Genomic DNA, 19451 nt, shown 5'->3' on the forward strand with positions numbered 1-19451 from the left:
CTTCCATACCAATTATGATTTCAATGATGAAACTCATGCCTCTATTCCTCATCGCATGTACTAGAATCAACTTAATTTCAGGATGGTCAATTCATGAAACATTTCTAGAAGTTAGTGGTCCACCAGCTTTCTTTCAAAATGATTTTTACGAAACTTCCTAAGAGCATCGCATGAGTCATTTCAGTCTATCAGCAATAGGGACATTGGTGCATAGATATTTGGGGGTGATTGCCAGTATTTATTTTCAAGCTTGCTACTTTTAGTCATTTCAATTAAAAAATAAATCATAACATTGAGATCGGATCCTACTCGTAGTTGGATGTCTGCATGACACCCATGGGGGCAAGCCAAAACGAAGGTAGGAATTGTGACCAACACATAAATCAAGTGATCGCAACTCCACTGCCAAATGGGCATGAGTTTAGACTGAGAAAGAGCGCATTGCTCGTAGTTGGATGCTCGAATGACACCCATGGGGGTAAGTGATAACGGGCAGAAATGCACATTATCATAGTGCTAAGTTCTTAAACAATGTTGGATTGCATTGATGAAATTTGTTAACTTGCGTCCATTAAGCATCGTTTTCATAATATTGTGGTCGCATGCGTTCATCGCATTAGAACTATTGATTTTTGTATTTTTGTGCAGAATATGCGTTAACGCAATGCAAGAATTGCGATCATAGGAAATCATTAGTCGAGCGCAACTTCACCGTAAGGCTTTGTTTTGATCGTGCTCGCAAACATTCGCCCGAGAAGGATCGCCGCAACTTGGTCAGCGCAACATGGTGGGCGCATCCAGGTGAAAGGCTAATTAAGCGCGATGGGACATAAAGCTGATGACAGTCGAATCCGAATTAAGTTGACAGCCAATAACAGTCACAAAGTACATTCAGCTTTTCGGTGACAATTATTCGGCGCATTAGTCAGGAATTAAAGCCGTCCCATCTGTACAACCATGAGAGAGAAGCCGCCTTTCACCATGGATGCTCTATAAATACCAAGGGCATTCTTCAGAGAAGGGGTTAAGCAGCTAGAGATTTCATACTTTAGTTCGCACGCTTTTGTCCATAGTTTTCTTTCATTGCAAGGTGGAAGCGAGGAAGGATGTTATGTCGGCAGATCGTTTCGGTAAGCTTGAGAGAGCGCCAGAAGCTTCAAGGGCAGAGAGAGGGCCAACACCTGCAGAAGCAGGAACATCTTTAGAACAAAATAGAGATTTCAGTGTAAAAGCCTCGGTCAGCAAGGAATTGCTACCAGGCTCTTTACCTTTAACTTCCATTGTCATTTTGTACTCAACTCATTTATAAAAATGGAATTTCCTTCTCTATATCTGTTCACTCTCTGTTATACACGCATGAGTAGCTAAATCAGTTGAATGGGTTGAGAAGCATTTAGCTAGCACAACTAGGGAATTTTCATTCTTTGCGATTATCTTGTATTATGTATGCTTTATTTGTCCATTAGAGATACTGAGGAGGGTAGTCTAAGGATAGGATCTAGACTTGGGAAGGTCAAGTTAGAATCTAGGTTCGAGAAAGTCAGATTAGAAAACATAATACAAGAGATAGGCACTTAGGAATGAGCACTATTTGTTATTAACGCATCGCATGCATCCTAGAGATAGGATATAATTGTATGCAGTCGCCTTGCTTTCATGCATTTTGCATCATCGCATAGGACAAGAGTAGAGACTTAGGAATAAGCTCTATGGACACTTTTGCATTCAACACATGTATCCTAGACTTAGGAGAATCGCATTTCCATTGGAAAATGACTTGTTGTGTATGGTTGTAACATGATCACATAGTCTGACGCATTCCCAAGTAACGCTAGCTAAAGATTTTCTCAACCCGTTCATCGCATACTCATTGCATCTATCACACAACTGCCTTTTCTCAAATCTGCCGCATTTATTTATTTTTGATCAACACAAACAGAAAACCCAAAAACTTATTTATTTACTCGGTTACCGCAAGGCTTTCACAAAAATTACCAACGCAATCTGTTTCAACAAGTCCCTGTGTTCGACCCTAGACTTACCAAGAAACTCAAAGGAATTTACACTTGGATTCCACTGGGGAAACTTAAGTGCACAACGCAATTCCATCAACGCATATCATCCGCATTTCCACTTCATAAAATCAAGCACAGCAAGCCAAAATGAAGGCAAGGCACTTGGATCAGCGCAAGGTCACAAAAAGATATCTAAACCGCGCAAGGATAAAAAATCATTTGGAAACACCCTGGTTGGAAAAAGTTCTGAAATAAATCATGCGATGTCCTGGAAACAAATAAAGTCTTTTTGAAGGTTAAACTTACAGTCCCTAAGTATTAGAAATATTTTAGGAAGAGACCAGGATAGAAATAAATTTGAATAAGGCACCTCGAGAAACCTAGGTAAGGAGAAGGAGGCTGACTCTCTAAAGAAAATCTTTAGTTTACGCTTGAGGACAAGCATTGTTTTAAATTTGGGGTTGTGATAACAGGTAGAAATGCACATTATTACAGCGAATAAGTAAAACAATGTGGGAATGTGATGATAAAAATATACAAAATCATATCCAAAAGCGTTAAACTGAGAATATTGCGATCGCATGCACCCATCGCATAAAAGTAGCTAATTTACTCATTTTGTGCAGGAAAAATGCATTGGCGCAATTTAAATTGTGATCCAAGGAATTAGGCGTCCGCGTGCATTAAAAGATTGTGATTGCAAAGTCATGCAATCGAGAAGTTGCTTGATGCTTTATTTTTAGGAAGTGGAAATGTGGATGATATGTGTTGATGAAATTGCGTTGTGCACTCAAGCTTCCTCAACGGAATCTAAGTGTAAATTCCACTGAGTTTCCTAGTAGTCCAGGGTCAAACACAAGGACTTGTGAAAACAGATTGCATTGGTAATTTTTATGAAGACCTTGCAGTAACCAAATAAATAAATTGTTGTTGTGGTTATTGTTTGCAATGATGAAAAATAAACAAATGCAGTGGAGTTTGAAAAGAGTTGGTAAACGGAAGATGCGATGAGTATGCAGTGGATGGGTTGAGAAGGGTTTCGGCTAACACTTCCTAGAATGCGTTCATGCTTTGCGATCATGCAACATGCATACAATAGTAAACCACCTCTCGATGCGAATGCTACGGCTTTTAAGGCTAGAACGCATGCGATATATGCGATGTCTATAAGGCCTACACATAAGCCTCTATTCTTATTTATGCGATGACAGGATAACACACACATAAATAAGGCGACCACATAATATCATTCCTATTTCTAGGATGCGTGCGATACAGATTGACAAACAGAGCTTATCTCTAAGTCTCTATCTCTTATTTATGCAGTTCTAATCTTGTTCTCTTGAGTCCAGATTCTAACCTAGCTCTCTCAAGTCATTAGGTTCTTTCTTTAGACTCTCTCTCGAATAACTCTATAGGGTATTTTGCACAGCATAAAACAAGACAATCGCAAGCAATGAACTTCCTAGGTCATGTTAGCTTAGTTCTTCTCAACCCATTCAACTAGTTTAGCTACTCACGCGTGCTAAGAGAGTGAACAGATGTAGAAATAGAACTTCCATTATATAAATATAAAGATGAAGTACAAAATAACAATGCAAGTATAGAATAAAGGGGCTGGTAGTAATCTCTTACTGCCCAGGCTTTTACACTGTTTTCTACTCGTGCTCAAAAGTTAATCTCGCTCTCGCGAGAGTCGGCCCGCTCTCTGCTTCTTCGCCTCAAGCTTCTCTCTCGAGTTGCCTTGAGCGATCTCTGGCGTCACCATTCTTCTCTTGCTCTGCCTTAAAATGGAAAGGAAAACTACGGACAGAGGCGTGAACTTGTGGAACAAAGGATAACTGAACTAGTGAACCAATCAACCCCTTTTTTGAAGGCTGCACTTGGTATTTATAGAACATCCAGGGTGAAGGGCGGCTTCTCTCTCATGATTGTGTAGATGGGACAGCTTTAATTCCTGATTGATACGCCGAATATTTGTCACCGAAAAGCTGAATGTACTTGTGATCGTTAACGAATGTCAACTTATTTCGGATTCGATTGTCATTAGCTTTCTGTCCCATCGCGATTAATTAGCCTCTCACCCAGATGCGCCCACCATGTTGCGCTGACCAAGTTGCGACGATCCTTCTCAGGCGAATGTTTGCGAACAAAATCATCGCAAAGCCTTGTGGTGAAGTTGCATTCATCCAAAGATTTCCTATGATCGCAATTCTTACATTGCATCAACGCATATTCTGCACAAAAATACAAGAATCAACTGTTCTAATGCGATGAACGCATGCGACTGCAATATTATGAAATTGATGCTTAATGGACACAAATTAACGTATTTCATCAATGCAATCAAACATTGTTTAAGAACTTAGCACTATGATAACGTGAATTTCTGCCCGTTATCATTGCTCAAGAAGATGGCCGGATAAAGACAGTGCATCAAGGTGAAAGTTTAATAAATCATGATGGGACGGAAAGCTGATGACGGTTGAATCCGAATTTAGTTGACCAGTCGTTAACGACACATTGTAGCAAGTACATTCAACTTTTCGGTGACTATTAATCGACACATCAGAGCAGAAGATTTAATAACCTCCCACCATTGCAATCATTAAAGAGAAAAGTTTCTTCACCTTGAGCTTTATAAATACCGAAGGCCACCATCGTTAAAGGAGTTGGGATTAACAAGTTAGATCATATATAAAGTAGATAAGCCGTTAGTCTGTAGTTATTCTTATACTTAGAAGGCAAAGGCGAGCAAAGAGAAGAAAATGTCGAGAGGACATTCCTGGACAGCTCGAAAGACTATCGGGAAGCACTATAAAAGGAGAGAGGGTCGACACCTGCGAAAGAAAGGATATTCTTCTAGGTAGAGTTGGAATGAAAAGATAGTGTAAAAGCTACGGGAAGCAAGACAGTGCTATCGGGCTTCTTATCCCTACTTTCCATTGTTGTTTTGTATTCTGCACTTTATTTATAGAAAATGAAATTCTCATTTCAATATCTGTTCAATCTCTCCACAACTCACATGAGTAGCTCAATTTCTGAGTGGGTTGAGAAGTACTTAGCTAGCATGACCTAAGATTTTCACTTTATGCAATCATCTTGTCTTATGTATGCGTCATTCACCCTTTAAAGATACTTAAGAGAGTAGTCTAAAGAAAGAATCTAGACTTGAGAAAGTCATATTAGAATCTAGGCTTGAGAGAGTCAAATTAGAACCATATAAGCCAGAGATAGATACTTAGACATAATTTCTGTTTGCCATTACGCATCGCATGCACCCTAGAAGTAGGACATGATAGTATGCAATCACCTTGTGTATGTGTGCATCATTCATCATCGCATAGACAAGAATAGAGGCTTAGACATAAGTCCTATCGACATTATCGTATACATCGCATGCATCCTAGAATTAGGAACTATGGCATTTGCATTGAGAGATGACATGCTGTTGTTATGTGTGTAGCATGATCGCATAACATGAACGCAATCCTAGAAAGTGTTAGTTAAATCTCTTCTCAACCTGTTCATCGCATACTCATTGTAATTCTCGATTTCATCAACTCTTTACTCGAATCTATCACTTAGGATCTATACTTAAACAAAATACCAAACAACTTATTTGTTTTTGCCACCGCAAAGCAGTCAAATTTACTGCCGCATAGTAACTCAGTAGTCCCTGTGTTCGACCCTGGAATTACCAGGAAACCTAATGAGATTTATACTTAGGTTTTACTAGGAAAACTTGCATGTGCAACGCATAACTCATCACTGAAAACATACATCATAATCGCATCACATTTACAATGCATCACCCCTGTAGTTACATCTAACTCCTTAAGTACCACTGATTTCTCTAATGAACAATAGATCATAGTCCTATGACTAAAACCTTCTCGGGCCAAGAGAAAGTGTGGCGTCACATTGTTCAAGCCCCGGAATCAGCCCTTAAGGGAGAAATTTATCTACTTACCTCTTCTTCGGGGAAGGAGTAAATTCCATCTTTTGTAGCTGAGTTCCCAGCTCCCCAATCAGACGAATCCCTAAAGTGGTAGGCTTGTTGAGTTCGTAATCTACCCACTCTCACCCCTACAAATCAAAGGATCGCCCTCATAGGCAGAAGTTCACAACTCACTCAGGATTAAGGTCATGTTACCTATGGTCATCCTAGTGAAATAAAAGTCTCAATTATGAACGGTGTTATATAATGAGACTAAACATTTCATGGTCCAGTCTTATACAAACTTCTTTGTATAGAATATCCCCGCTCACGTGTCTAATATATGAATAATCAGGATCAGATCATTTGTAGCACTTTACAATATTTGTAACACCTATAAAGCGGGTCACACTCATAGTGTCACAAGGTTAAGGTATCCCTCCTTATCCATATACTACAGATAATTTAGGTTATTGCTTAAAACACGATCCACTTATATGTCTCCACATACATGTTTAAGTTACGACGATAACCATGAATCTTAATTTATTGGTTTGTGGGTAATGCAACTAAAATATCTCATATTTCATAGACTGAAGTGAATAAAATATCACATATTATAAATCACAAAGTGTTTGTTCATACAAGTGTTTACAAACTACAGAACCCTATAAGATTTAGGGCATCAACCCCAACAAGATTCAGATCAAAACCCACAAACAAGTTTGTATACATCATTAAATTGAAATCTCACAAATTACATCAAGTTCCTCTGAATCCCTAAACTAAGAAACCAAAATCTTACCTTCTCATAGAGGATGGGAAGTTACAATCTGGCATTACTTGATTAACTACTAAAGAAACGCCCAAAATACAAGTGGAGGAAGGAAAAGAGAGGAAAAATCGACTGGAGGCCAAAGGTGGGCGTGTTTTTCTGACCTAAAGCGAAGACTTCTATATATAGGGTAGCGTAACAGCATTGCAACGCTAAAATTAGCATTGCAACGCTACAAGTAGCATTGCAACCTACATGTAGCGTTGCAACGCTGCCCTGTTTTGCACGAAACAGGTAGCTACTGCCTTATAGCATTGCGCAATGCTCGTTTGAGCGTTGGAATGCTTTGTCTAGGGTGTTTTTGTCCGTTCACGTCCCTTTGAAGCCTTGTTGCTCAAATTAGCTCCTAATTTCTCCAAATTAGTCCAAATAGCTCGTAACGACTGATTCTACCTCCAAGATGCTCAATACCTACAAAATCATCAAATAAACACATTGAACATAGTAACAACCTCGAATTAAGAAGAGGAAAATAGCATATTTTCGGTGCTATCAATAACCAACTCAACAAGCCTACCATTTTGGGGATTTGTCTTATTAGCGAGCTGGGAACATAGCTACACAAGATGGAGTTTACTCCTTCCCATCTTAGGAGAGTAGATAAATTGCTCCCTTGATAGCTGGTTTCGGGTCTTGAACAATGAGGCATCAACCTCTCACTGGACTGAGAGGTGTTAGTTTATAATTGGACTATAAACTGTTTGTTCATCAGAGGAACCGATGGTATTTAAGGAGTTAGATGTAACTACAGGGGTAAAACAGTATTTTCACCCAGCTGTAGTTATGAGCATTTGTGAAGGTTTATCACTCTATTGATTAGTTATATCCATGGACACAGAAATATATATACAGTGCAAAGAGTGCAGTTATCGGTCTTTAGTAGAGTGATCAGTAGTTAATGAATATTGATTAATTGGATTAAAGGAGTTTAATCAATTAATCTCATATAATTGAAACTGCTAATATGTAGGTCCATAAAGTCCCCTTGCTAGCTCACAAAAGGATATTAACGAGGAATAATTTGAATTGTTCAAATCAAATGAGGGAATTTTATATTAATGAGATTAATATATAATGGTGAATTATAATATGATCTATAATCCAAATTATATAAGAGAGATATATTTGAATAAGATTCAAATATCAAATACATATGAATTAGATTCATACAGAGATATATACATATAAATATGTGATATTTATATATTAATTAACCTCATATTAAATATGATTTAATATAGTTACTTAGTTTATTAATTAATGGTTGATTAATTGATTAAGAAATAATGGAGATTGGAGATTAGAATAAATATATGATATTTATGATGATTAATTAAATGTATATTAAATAGGATTTAATATATGGTTATTTGATTAATGTGTCAATTAATTAAATAAGGGTTATTTAATTAATTAGCACTAAGGGCATAAAAGAAAATTCTTGGAGAAGGGGTTAAGTACATCCTTATAGCCATTTTAGGTAAGGTTAAAAAAAAAAAAACTAGCCTCCACCTTTTCTTGAACTTCTCTCTAGAATTCTCTATCTTTTTCCTCCTCAAAGTTCTTGGAGACCACACTTTCAAGTTCTTTGAATCCTAGAGAATAGCAAGTAACGTCTATAGTGGTGTCCGTCTATGTTGGAGAAGTTCGAGATTATTAACAACGGTGAAAGAAGAAAACTAGAGGAATCAACAAAGGTAAATTGTGACTTCTCCTATTCTTCCTTTTTCAAGCATGCCTTTGTTTTCTTTGAATGTTTATCCTAAAATTACATGTTTTATTTTACTATTTTTATTTCTTTAAAAATCGGATTTCTAAATGCAAGGCGTTCACATGCTTTCGCTTGGGATTTTATCCCTTCATAGTGATTGCATGATAAAGCTCACCTAACTGGGCTCATTTATGAGACTTCCATTCATCTTGGCAATGTTGAAATGGTTTATCATGTTAAGGACATATTCCCTAACAAAAGATCCTTCAGTCATCCCTGCAGTGAAGATGAACATAAGAGCATCATGCATGGCTTGTGAGGAAGGTTTTCGAAACATGTCATGCAATGAGTCCATGATCTGGCGTGTAGTAATCATGGTCTCATGCTTTTTTGGTCATGACTTCAGATAAGCCTGCCAAAATATAGACCTTTTCCTTGTCATTGTCCTTGGTCCATCTCCCATAAGTATCACAAACACTTCGTGATGCGTTGGGCTCAGGGGTCGAAAGACATTCCTTCATGAGAAGAATTTGAGTTTATCCACTACCAAAACTGTATTCATCGTATTTTTCCATGTTGTATAATTTTCTCCAATTCATTTTTCGATGCCAAGAAAAGTAATGATTGAGCTAGACATGTTGATACAACATAAATTACTTATATTAGACACTTGTGCAAAAAATTCATTTTTCATTTTAATCCAATCAGTTTAGCAAAAACAACTAATAATGAACAAAACATTATTTATTTTGCAATGATACATTCAGTAATTTGGAATAAATGCCACCTCAGGATGTACTGTTATTCCTATCACTGAAGTGAGACACTCTCAATCAAATATTATCCCAAAATAACTCCTTATTCACATAATATTTCATTTCCATTCATTGGGTCGATAAAACATTAACTGCCTTGATGCCTTTTCGTAAGTGTAACCCTTCATTTTCAACCCTATAACCCCACCCCAACTAGTCTGCCTCAGGGAAGCACATGATTGGAACAATAGATTAAAGTGATCTTATTCATTTCTAGAGTTTATAATGCCCTTCCTCTATGCAAATACCTTCCTAAGGGAGGGTGCGCCTAAGGCACCACGAGGCCAAACATGAAAGAAACATTACAAATTAACAAAGAAGACCACAAGATATGTTATCACACGTCCTTCTCCCACTTACTGTAAAAATTTTCTCCATTCACCTTGATATTGACCCATGAAAATACCTTCATAAGGGAGGGTGCACCCAGGGCACCACGAAGCCGAGCATGAATCTCACCCTGTGAACTTTTTTTAGGGAGAACATGGGTGGAAAAATGACATAACATATACATCTTTTTCCTCCCACTAAGTGTTCTACCTTTTGGATTTATTAACTTAGCAAATTTTGGCTAATCAATTTTCAGCTAAGTTCTTTGTTAATTTGCTCAATATAACGTTTATATTGAATATTTAACAATATGTGATCTCATTCATTAAAGTCTTTAACAAAATTGATAATTTATTGCATGCTTATAAAATATTTGCCCAATTCCCTTTCAGGTCCGTTCCCAGATGGAGGTGTTCCATCTCTGTCAACTTAAATACCTCAACCTAGACAGAACATTCTTCAGACAAAAGTTCCTTATGGGAAATTATTTTATAAACTTAATCTTTTAACCAAATTCATTTTTAATCCTATTAAAATGAATTAAAAGATTATCCTATTTCTAATCTCATTAGAAACTCGTTTAACTAAGTCTTGGTGAATTAATTTTAAACCATTTGAAATTAATTATGACATGTGTTTGCATGCAACTCTTGATTATCAATTTTAATTCTAACCCATTGAACTTATAGCCTTTATAAAATAATGAATTTGTCGAAAACCCTTTTCGTTTACACTAGGACGGTTTTGATTAAATATAACGTTTATATTAATCTAAGTAATGTCATGCAAAATGCAAAGTTCATTTTTTTTTCATCTAATTATAATGCTTATAATTATCATTCATGAAAAATAAACATGCATATTCATCATATATTATAACATTTATGATGCATGAATATGCTTACTCAAAACTTGCATTCAAATAATATAACAATTATATTATAATGCATGAGCATGCTTATATTAATGATGCATCTAGAAATATAATATTTATATTTAGATATGATGCAAAAACATGTTTATCCTAAGGTGGAATTTTAAATTTATATGGCATACAATATGCAATATATAAATCATACAATTTAAACATACATCTCATGCACATTCAATTATATAAAAGACAATAATAGACCAATATTTGGCACCCTAATAAAATAATTAAATTAATATAATCAAATTATACTAATTTAATTACAAACAAATAAAATCTAAAACCTTAGATTTTATAAAGTTCTAACAGAAAACAGAGAAGAAAAAAAAACTACTGCTGTTCGGCGACGATGGCAGATAAATCAGAGCTCAAACACAATGATCTAACTGTCAAAACAAGACCCTGGTGTCCTTAACATACTGGCTAAATTTTAGCTCGATCCAATGGTTAGAACTCCAGCAATCAACAAATTAGTGAATGTTGTCCCTAAAAAATTGAACTGTACCGTTTCTCTCCTTTTATCTTGTTTCGTATTTATTTTCTTGGGTTCTTTTCACAACAACTTTTTGCCACAAATGACACGGACTTACATATTCGATTTAAAGTAAAATGCCCAAAAACAACGGGCCCTTACATGATCAAATCAAGTAAAATAATTCTATGTGTCAAATACCAAAAACATATATTAAGCCAAACCCTCATACATTTTCAAGCAAAATGCAAAAAAATAACCCACCTCATGAACTGAATTTTGTTTCAAAAAATAGAAAATCAAAATGAAAGAAAACATTGGCTCTGATACTAATTGAAGGGATCGAATCCCTACGGAAGCATGTGAATGCCTTGCATTTAGATAATCGAATTTTAAAGAACAAAAACTAGAAATCAAATCATGCATTTGTTGGATAAACGTTCAAAGAAAATATAGGCATGCTTAAAAAAGGAAAAATAGGAGAAATCACAACTTACCTTTGTTGATTCCTCTAGTTTTCTTCTTCCATCGTTATCAATAATCTCGAACTTCTCCAACGTAGAAGGATATCACCAACGAGATTACCTTGCTATTCTCTAGGATTCGAAGAACTTGGAAGTGTGGTCTCTAAGGACTCTGAGGAGGAAAAGGGTAGAGAATTCTAAAGAGAAATTAGAAAAAAGGTGGAGGTTAGGTTTTTGTGTGATATCAAAAATTAACCTAAAATGGCTATAAGGATGTATTTATATGGAGAAGAGTTAACCCATTCTCCAAGAATTTTCTTTTATGCCCTTAGTGCTAATTAATTAAATAATTGACACATTAATTGAATAACCATATATTAAATCCTATTTAATATACATTTAATTAATCATCATAAATATCAATGCTAACCTCCAATCTTCATTATTTCTTAATCAATTAATTAACCATTAATTAATTAATTAAATATATTAAATTATATTTAATATGGAGTTAATTAACATATAAATATCACTTATTTATATGTATACATCTCTTTATGAATCTAATTCAAATGTATCTAATATTTGAATCTTATTCAAATATAGCTCTTACATAATTTGGATAGATTATGTTTATAATTAACCATTATATATTAATCTCATTAATATAAAATTCTCTCATTTTATTTGAAAATTTTAAATCATTCCTCATTACTATCCTTTAGTGAGCTAACAAAAGAACCTTATGGACCTACAGATTAGAAGCTCCAATGATATGAGATTAATTAATTGATTAAACTTCTTTAATCTGATTAATCAATATTCATTAACTACCGTAGTTGTACTCTTCGCACTGTAGATATATTTCTGTGTCCATAGATATAACCAATCAACAGTGAGTCAACCCTTCTCAAATTGCTCATAACTATAGTTGGGTCAAATTACCATTTTACCCCTATAGTTATATCTAACTCCTTAAGTACCACCGATTCCTGTAATAAACAAATAGTATATAGTCAAACTATAAACTAACACCTCTCGGGCCAGTGAGAGGTTGAGGCCTCATTGTTGAAGACTCGAAACCAGCTATTAAAGGAACAATTTATCTATTTTCTCAAGAGATGGAAATGAGTGAATTTCATCTTGTGTAGTTGTGTTTCCAGCTCCTTAATTAGACAAATCCCCAAAATGGTAGGCTTATTAAGTCGGCTATCATGGCCACTCTCACCCATGCAGATCAAAAGACTGTCATCATAAATAGGAGTTCACAACTCACTTAGGATTAAGGTCAAATCTCCTATGGTCATCCTAGTGAAATATTAGTTTCTTCAAGTAACGGTGTTATAAAGATAAACTAATTATTTCGAAGTCTGATCTATTTATAAACTCCTTTATATAAGCTACACCTACTCACCTATTTCTACATGAACAATATGGTTCATATTGTTTGTAATACTTATATCCCATATAACAATTACAAAGTGGGTCGTATCCGTAGTGTTACCAGGATGAGGCATCCAATCTTTATCCATTTATTGCAGACCTTTTAGGTTATTACTTGAACATGAACCACCTGTATGTTAACTACATACTGTCAAAGTGAATCATATAACCTTGGATCTTAGTTTATTGGATTAAATTAATGTTGTCTAAATGTCAAATTAAATACCTCTATTTTTATTAGATAAATAATTTGTGTAAACAACACTACAAACCATGAGATACACTAGATTTATGACATCAATCCCAACATAATGTGCTTCTTGCGTTTATGACTTTTGGGTTCTTTAGAATTTGCAATTGCTCCACTATTATCACAGTTAGAGATGTCCAATTTTCCCATGCGGGGAATGGGGGAGGGAATGGGAGGAAAAAGTTCCCCATGAGCTAAACGGGGATAAGGATGGGGAAAGCATTCCCAACCCCGGCCCGGACCCCGCTCCGTTCCCGTCCCTGCCCCATTAGCTTTTACATATTTATTTAGTATAATTATGTAATGGTATGTTATTATTATATATTATTATTATATAAATATTACATTTAAATTTCAAATTTGATGATTTATTGGGAAAGATAATGAATACGTTTAAATTGAATGTTTAAATTTAGATTACATATGTGAATAATTTGATTTATATTTATTTCTTTCTACTAAAAATTAATTAGTTTTTTTAGCCCAAAATTTGAATAATTTATCTTTAAATTTAAATTGTCATATAAAACTAACCATAATAAACAATTTAGTGATAAAGTTAATTATTTAATTAAAATTTGCTAACATTAGTGATTTAAATTAATTGATTTTTAACCAAAAAAAAATGTGGCAATGGGGAAAAATTCCCCACGGGGAACCCGATCCCCGTGAATTCCCAGTGGGGAATCCCCACCCCGATTCCCATGGAGAATTTTACGGGGATGGGAAATGAAATGGGAAGCAGGGACGGGGATGGGGAATGACATCCCCTGCCCCACCCTGCCCCGTGGACATCTCTAATCACAGTAGAGAGTGATAGGCAAATGCATATTTGGAACCACTTCCAAGTCGGTTAAGAACTTTTTAAGCCATATAGCCTCCTTCGTCGTTTTACATGCAGCCACGTACTCAGCTTCTATGGTGGAGTCAGCAGTACAACTTTGCTTAATACTCCTCCAAACTATAGCTCCTTTGTTTATAGTAAATAATTATCCTGATGTTGATTTCCTTGAATCTATATTGATCTGAAAATTAGATTCAGTGTATCCTCTAAGGATCTGATCCTTAGCACCTTACATAAGCATATAGTCCCTAGTTCTCCGAAGATACTTGAGGATATTTTTAACAGCAGTCCAATGATCATATCCTGGTTTGGACTGAAACCTACTGACAATCCCACTGCATAGCATATGTCAGGTCGTGTATACAACATGGCATACATCTTACTACCAACAGCTGATGCATAGGGAATAAGTTTCATGTCCTCAACTTCTTGAGGTGTCTTAGGACACTGTTCCTTTAATAGATGAATTCCATGCCTGAAAGGTAACAAACCTATCTTGGAATTCTACATCTTATACCTAGACAACAACTTGTCTATATATAATGCTTGAGACAAGGCTAACTTTCTGTTCTTGCGATTCTGAACTATTTGGATTCCTAGAACATATTGAGCTTCTCCCAAATATTTCATTAGGAATTGGGTTGCTAGCCACTACTTGACATCAATTAGGTATCCTACATCATTCTCAATGAGTAGGATGCCATCAACATACAATACTAGGAAAGCTATAGTTTTGTTGATAATCTTCTTGTAGACACAAGGTTCATCAACATTTTGTTCAAAGCCATAAGATTTGATCGCAGTGTCAAACCTTATATTCCAGGATCTAGATGTTTGTTTCTACCCATAAATGAATCGTTTTAGCTTGCAAACTTTTTATCTTGATCCTATTCAATGAACCCCTCTGGTTGAGCCATATAGATAGTCTCTTCAAGATTGCCATTTAGAAAGGTTGTCTTGACATCCATTTCTCAAATTTCATAATCATAAAAAGCAGCTATGGACAAGAGTATTATAATCGAATTTAACATGGCAATAGAAGATAAGGTTTTTTCATAGTTCACCCCCTCTCTTTGGGTATAACCTTTTGCCACTAGTCAAGCCTTATACCTTACCAGTTTGGTCTTGATTCCTCTTGTAGATTCATTTGCAACCTATAGGTTTTACCTCATCCAGTTGATCTATAAGTTTCTAGATCGAATTGAAGTACATAGACATCATTTTGAGGTCCATGGCTTTGATCCATTGGTCTTGATCTATATCCATTGCCTATTTATAGGTCAATGGATCCTCAATACCATCATCAGGTATGACGACCTGAGTTTTTGTTAAACCCATGTACCAATCAGGCTGTTGAACAACCCTCTCACTACGTCAAGGCACTTTTAACTCTTGTTGAAGGACCGGTCTGATCAATAACTCTTATTGAAGAACCGATCTTATCAACAACTCTTGTTGGCTTATTTGTAGCTTCTTTGGAAATTTCATTCAATACTAGTTTACTGCGAGGTTGATGATCTCTCATGTGGTCTTCTTCTAAGAATGTAGTGTTTGTCCATACAAACATTTTATCATCTTGAGGATCATAAAATAGACCACCTTTCATTTTCTTGAGGTATCCTATGAATAGGCACAATTTTGAATGACGTTCCAACTTATTCGGGTTTTGCACCAACACATGTGTCGGGCATCCCCAAATTCTGAAGTCATGTAAACTATCTTTACGCCCTCGCCATAATTCATATGGTGTTTCAGAAACACTTTTTGAAAGAACCATGTTCAAAATGTATACTGTTGTATGTACTGCATATCCCAAAAACGAATTAGGCAACTGAGCATAGCTCATCATTGAACGAACCATGTCTAACAGGGTTCTATTTCTCCTTTCTAATACACCATTCTGCTGAGGTGTACCGGGTGCTGTGAACTGGGACTAGATTCCATGTTCTAACAAATAGCCCTGAAATCTCAAGTCCATATACTCTCCACCTCGATTTGATCAAAGTGTTTTAATTGTTTTACCTAACGGATTCTCAACCTCAACCTTATACTCGAACTTTTCAAGGGTTTCAAACTTGTAATGCATTAGGTAAATATAGTCATACGTTGAATAATCGTCAATAAAACTGATGAAATATTCATATCCTCCTCGTGCTTAGACATTCATAGGACCACAGAGATCTGAATGCACGAGTTCTAAGGGTTCTTTGGCTCCAAGAGCTTTTCCTGTAAAAGATCTTTTGGTCATATTACCCTCAAGAAAAGACTCATATGGAGGTAAATAGTTGTCTTCTAACTTACTTAGGAGTCTACTCTTAACTAATCTCTCAATCCTATTGAGATTAATGTGGCCAAGTCTCAAGTGCCAAAGATAAATATTAGGAGAAACTTTTTGCATTTTATTTTGAGTCTCAACTGTTTTAAACATCTCAATATTTAAAATAGATTTTGCTTCAGTTGGTTTTAACACATATAAGTTATTTTCAAGTTTTGCATAAAAAATTTGAACATCTCTTGAGTTAATGAACACTTCATTAATTTCAAAAGATATTTTATACAATTGTTCTAACAAACAAGAGATAGATATTAAATTTATTCTCATATCAGGGATATAAAATACATTTTCAAGTAAAATGAATCTATCACCAAAAAAATAACTTCAAATCTCCCACTGCTTTAGCTGAGACTACCTCTCCTGTTCCAACCTTAAAAGTCGTCTTGCTCGCTACAGCTGTCTCTAGGAACTAGTTTCCTGAAGGAAAGTACAAATATGGTTAGCGGCACCTGAATCTAGTATCAAGGTCAATTTATCATTTTCCACTAAACATGTTTCAACAACGAGTAAATCATATTTACCTTGTTTTGTCTTTTCAGCTTTCTTCTCAACAAGGTATTTGGAGCAATTTCACGTCCAATGCACATCTTCATTACAACGGAAACATTTTCCTTTATTTGCCACTTTTTCCTTGCCTTCCCGATTTGCAGGAGTCTTTCTTTTCCCTTTTCCCTTCTTCTTTAATTGAATACCCTTATTCTTAGAAGTGGAAGGTCCAGACTTAGTTCTTGAGGACGATCCTTTTTGGAACTTATTAGAAGTAACAACATTTGTTTTCCCTTATTGTCCCTTATTCTTCACGAGAGATTGCTAAGTCTAGAGCTCGTTTAAAAGAGTTGCCAGATTATATTCAATTTTATCCATCATTGCATTCGTGCAGAATTGCAGGAAACTCTTCGAAAGAGATCCCATAATAAAACTATCTTACACTTCCCATCTATGACAACACCATTTGCCTCTACCATATTGAATTGGACCATTATATCCAAAACATAATCTCTAACAGAGGTTCCTTCCTTCATGCAAAAGTTGTAAATGTACTTGAGAGCATCGTGTCTGACAAATGTTGATTATTGTCCAAACATTTCCTACAACAAATCCATGATCACCTTAATGGTGATCATGCCCTCATGTTTCTTAGTCAAAACATCTGATATGCTGACTAAGATGTAGGCTCAGGCTTTTTCATTTGCCCTAACCCATCTATCATAGGCATCCCGAACATTTTGGTTTGCTGACGAGCTGGGAACTGGAGAACATTTCTTCGATAAAACGAACCTCAGGTCATCAATTACTAATATCGTGTTTATATTTGATTTTCATGTTGCATAATATTCATCATTAAACTTATCTGAAGTGAGTATTTGAATTATAGAGTTAGACATGCTGAAAATATAAACAAATTCTATTAGAGAATTTCTATTAAATCCAATCAAGTTTTAGCAAAAAGTAATAATGTACCCAAATTACTTATTATCAATTTGCAACAGTACGTCAGTGAGTCAAAATAATTGCTACCAAGGGGCATTCAATTACTCCTTCACTAAATCAATATGCTCTTAACTAAATACTAATACTAGAATAACTCTTATTCCTATAGTATTTAGTTACCGCTCCTTTGGTCAAGAACTTACTAACATATAGTAATTCTTGTAAGTGTAACCCTCCATTTTCAGATCCCAGAGATTGGAATCAACAAGCTATCGAGGGGCAAACAATGCTGAGAATGGATCTAAGAAACCCTATTCATTTCTGAAGCTTGAGATGATTTGATCCCCAAGTCACAACCTTTCGAATGGGTGGTCGCATAAAAGCGACATGCAGGCAGAATGTGGGAATCTCATGGTGCAACCTAATGGAGGAGACCATAGGATGTGTTGACATACTTCCTTCTCCCACATACTATGAACTAATTCCCCTATTCACCTTGCTATTGACCCATGCAAACACTTTTCGAATAAAACAATCGCCTAAAAATGACACGAAGCCGAGCATGAATCTCACGGTATGAACTCTTAGGGACGTAAGAGCTAAAAATAATTTTTCTTCCACTAAAGTGTTCTAGACAGTTTTATATTTTTACTTAAGTATATTCTGGCTAATTAAATACAACCTAAGTCTAGGTGTTTATCTAAGTATAACTTTTATACTGGATTTAACCTACGATATTTAAGTGATAAACCTTTTAAAACCTCACATCACTCATGCATGCTCATAAAACAAGATTAACATAACTAAAAAACTGGCTCAATCCCCAGGAAGCAGGTGTTCTGTAAACCATTAACTTAAGTACCTCCAGCCTTAGACAGAATCTTGTCGAGTGAGCTTGTAACAAAAATTTTATAAGATAACGACCTATTTTTACTATTAAAACAAGTTTTCATGGTTAACCCTAGGTGAGCATGCAATTGTCTTTGTTATAGATTATAAATGTCCTCATGAAATCCTACATATGCATACTATATATTATAACAAACTTTTAATCATGCAACATGCTTTCCTGTGGTGGAATTTTAAATCTACATGGCATACTTTACGCACAAACAAGATTTAATTTAATTAAAACATACATTCATAATGCATAATTAATTAAACACACACTAAAGTGAACCGGTTTTGGCATCCTAAGCAAGCAAACAACTAAATTATTACAACAATAATTTAGAATCTTACTCGAACTGCTCCCGAACTGTGTGAAAAAAGGCTTGAACTAGGCCTCCAAGGCTAAAAACAAGCTAAACTAGCTAGAAATGGATGAACAGAACCGAACTAGTTCAATTTCGTTTTTAGCTTGTGCTTTGCTCCAAAATTTTCAAATTACAGCTTGATTTCAATTATAATGACTCTAGCAAATTTACAGACTCTTCTTTGCACATTAAAGCCCATAAACAAGTGAGCAATTACAATTATTACAACATAAGGAAGCTTAATTTTGATGCCAAAATCGTAATATATCCACTTTAGCAACCACAACATTCATCACATGAAATAACACTCACCAAGCTAAAATTAATGCAAATTGAGTGCTTAAAACATGCTTGATACAAATTGTAAAAGTTAAAAACA

Source organism: Benincasa hispida, chromosome 2 (assembly GCF_009727055.1).
Source record: "Benincasa hispida cultivar B227 chromosome 2, ASM972705v1, whole genome shotgun sequence".
NCBI classification, from domain to species: domain Eukaryota; kingdom Viridiplantae; phylum Streptophyta; class Magnoliopsida; order Cucurbitales; family Cucurbitaceae; genus Benincasa; species Benincasa hispida.